Source organism: Aplysia californica, unplaced genomic scaffold (assembly GCF_000002075.1).
Source record: "Aplysia californica isolate F4 #8 unplaced genomic scaffold, AplCal3.0 scaffold00880, whole genome shotgun sequence".
Classification (NCBI taxonomy): domain Eukaryota; kingdom Metazoa; phylum Mollusca; class Gastropoda; order Aplysiida; family Aplysiidae; genus Aplysia; species Aplysia californica.
Genome location: NW_004798150.1, coordinates 307,237 through 311,135, shown reverse-complemented (window position 1 = coordinate 311,135; position 3,899 = coordinate 307,237).

Sequence of the window (3,899 nt, the reverse complement as noted above, 5' to 3'; positions counted from 1 at the left end):
CATCATCATCATCATCATCATCATCATCATCATCATCATCATCATCATCATCAACTAAACAGTTCCCCTTTTTCTTGTTTTGTTTTTCTTGTCAATACATTTTTACGAAAGGTACAAATATCGGCACCAAAAGCAGGACATGGGACCAAAAAAAGAAAGGTGAGACATGGGTTTCTCTAAATTCTGTGCACCGTGTCCTTTTTGATAAATTAAGTAACACCAGTTTTAGTTGCAGTTAAGATCAAACGTAACTTCAGACAGACATGTGTTTTTCTAACTTCTTTTTAGTATGTTCTTTTTATATTAATATTAGAGTATAACCAATTTATTGTAGATACGGTTATGAATAACAGGATTTCAGACAAGAGTGGGAGAAGTGGTTCTCTAAATTCTGTGTGGCGTGTTCTTTCTTTTTTTTCTTACAGTATCACCAACATCTAGCTCAGACTGGCCAAATTGAAGGCAGACGAGGCAGGGATAGGCAAAGAGCAACCTATATTGTACTTTGGGAACCTAAACAAATGGGTAACAGGAAAAGATAAGGTAAACGTAGCTTTTTTTAGAGCATCCGAGCTAAAGAATAAATGGAGAACCATGATCGCCGATGTCTGTCGCAGATCTGGCACTGGATGATGATGATGATGATACTGCTTCGTAGTTTTAGCGCGTCATCAATAAAAGCATCACCCTAGCTTCCTCCTCTCAGCCAGTCAGCTACCATATGAACCAAGGGTTCAAAGTTCAAGGTTTCTCTCGGAAATCCCCCCTTATCGTCTGCCAAACGAGCGGGCGGTCAGTATTTGTGGTGGGCAAAATCCGGATAATCTATCCGGATAACCGGAAAATTCTCAACGAAACATTATAATCCAAATTCAGACTCTTAAACTCTCTTTTCTACCCCGTTTGCTGAGTGGGTGCACCAAGAATTGTTGAAGTGATGCTAACCCGTTTGTCGAAAACGGTTCTAACCCATTTGCCGACGTAGTTCATATCATATTATATTAATTAATCGCCGAAGAGGTGCACTGACATGTTTAATAATAGTAATAATAATAATAATAATAATAATAATAATAATAATAATAATAATAATAATAATCATAATAATTGCATTTATATAGCGCGTATCCATGCTCAAGACTCAAGAGCATGCTCTATGCGCTTTACAACTATTATTACCCCCAGCAGACCCTCTGAGAACACTCAGAAACATTCTCGGCTTCCACGGAAGCATAAAGTGCAAGCTGCGGATTTACGCTCTCAAACAATATCAAACTGACAAGATCGTTCACTGTGTATAGCCGGGTACCCATTTCCACCTCGTTGAAGTGAGGAAAATATGTGCAAAGTGCCTTTCCCAAGGACAAAACTTCGGGCCCCTGACGGGATTCGAACCCACGACCTTAATTACGATAGCGAATCCGAGAGCCTAACAACTAGGCCACCGGTTTCGATAAAGCGACTCGTTGCCCAGCCCTAGTCAGTAAATCAAAGTGTTTGTTCGGTTAGAGCAGGCCACAGCTGTATTTACATTATTATTAGAAACACTTTGTGTGGGCTAACTGACAGATTTCCAACATGTATTCCGTAATTGGTATTCTGCTTGAATTTGCTTACAAATAAAAGCGGGGGTTATTCTAACGTCTGCGAGATCAATAATGATGTTTGGGGATTTGGGAAAGTGAATGAACTTTGAGGAAGGATCTATAAACGTACTCGAAGGTCACCCGAAAAAGTAAAAAAACAAACCGTTTTTGTTGTTTGTTTTTTTTCTTTTTGTTGTTTTTTTCTGTGTTCAGTTTTATCTCTGGGATTATTATCCAGTCTCGAAACATTTTGTTATTCATAAGCATTTTTTTAAAAATCATTGTAAAATTGTGTTATCACAAAACGTGCCATACATTGTCAATCAATTTGAAATTTAAAGGCTAGTCGTTAAAATACCTTCCTACTTTAGGTACATCCAAGAAGTTTACAGTTTTAAGCTCCTTGGGCTAGCTGCGTTAGTTAACATTTCTTTTTGTCCAAAAGTTGCCAAAAGTTGCCACAAAAATGGCAAAAGTTGCCAAAAAAGTTGCCATTAATTTTCAAGCTTTCAACTAGCTATGACGACGTAATAAATTGATAGAGATAACTTAATCTAAAGCACCAGAATTTCTTGTGCTCTGTTTTAAGCATCCAGAATATTATTTGTAGCTACACATAGTGTAAAAACGTGAAAAATAATGGTTTCACAACAGAATGAAATCAACATTAGAATAGCACACAAACAACCACAACCACAAAAAGTAACAAATAAGGGCGTGTGTCCACATTTCCGAAGATTGACCGTTTTAACCCTAATTACATGTAAATTATGAAATCACACACAAGGGGCCTGCCAGTGTCAGTATTCAGTTTTGGTGGAGACACGCTCTAACATTACACATTTATATTATTTTTTAAATGTAGGAACATCAAATTAAATGATATTACGCTATATAAACACACCAACAAATAGATAAGAAAAATAGCCCCCAAAAAACTAACACACCAACAAAGAGGGAAAATAGAAGACAAATGTGTAAAATAATTTTTTTTAAAGTATGCAATGTACTTATTATTATTACTCGCGTGGAAATAACTGTACTTGGACATCTTAGAATTATCAAAATACACGACTATGTTATGAAGTAGCCTTTTCTGTTTGAAAAATGAAAAAATCGCGGAAAAATGCGACCCCGAAAACGCAGATGCTAGCTTGGGACATGTTAGCTTGGGACATGTTAGCTTGGGTACATCAAACATCTCACCTTACCAGATAACTGACGTCAACTGGAACATCATGAAAATGTTTAATGATACTCTTCAGTTGAAACGAAACAAAAGAAAATATTATAGATTTAATCACAAATTATGGTGTTTCTTTCCGAAATATAAATTCCCAAATTAGGTATTCCCAAGGGTGTCTGTGGTGCAGCAGTTAGGCACTTCGCTGTCGCACGCAGGAGAACAAGTTCGAAATCCAAGTGAGGTAAATGTTTAATGTATCCCCCTCGTCCCGAAAGGTCGGAGACCGCCTCCTAAATGATCTGAAGTGTGTCTGTGAAGGGGGAGAATATTGTTAGGGACACAGAATTCTACACTCAGAATTCTACATTTAGTGTAGAATTCTGTGGTTTAGGGATCAGAAACGGGTGTGAAAGGGGGTAACTTGTAGAGAAGAGAATTTTCCGTCGTTACCCGGGACCTATTGATTGAGAGGCGAACTCCTTAGCCTCTTTACCTCTATGCCACGAGAGCCGCCGCACGCACTCATGACCATATTATACAGGCGTGAAATATATCCCCGACACACTCGCACTATAAAAATAATATGCCTACCATAGAAGGTTTCTTTGTCTTCCACTGTTATCTTCCATCTTTTATTTTTATTTCTCTTTTATCAAACTCTTTCGGCCAGACACTTTTTAAACGATAATTTGTCTAAATGGTGAAAGCTTAAAGCTCACTTGTTAGTATCAAACGGCTGACATCATCCATCTAACCTTTGACTTTATTAGCACAGGGAATGAAACAAGACGCAGAAGACTGTAGCCTAGTGTTCTTATAATAAGATCTAAAATCTCGGTTCACACAGCCCTTCAGGAAAGGTGAATCTTGACATGTATGGGTTATCAGCTCGAGCCTGAGAGAGATTAGAGGCTGCCTCTTCCGCACTTGAGTCGTTCGTGGCTCTTTCTCTTCATAGTTGTCAAGTACCATAAGCCAATAGCCAGCTACTTGCCGCCCTTAGAATCTATATCCTTCAGGGTCAGAGGTCAATTGATTAGCATACAATAACATGAATTATACGTTAGGGCCTAGCCTAAGAACGAGTGCTGCAGACCTCGGAAGTGGGCGGGGCTGACCTGACGAGC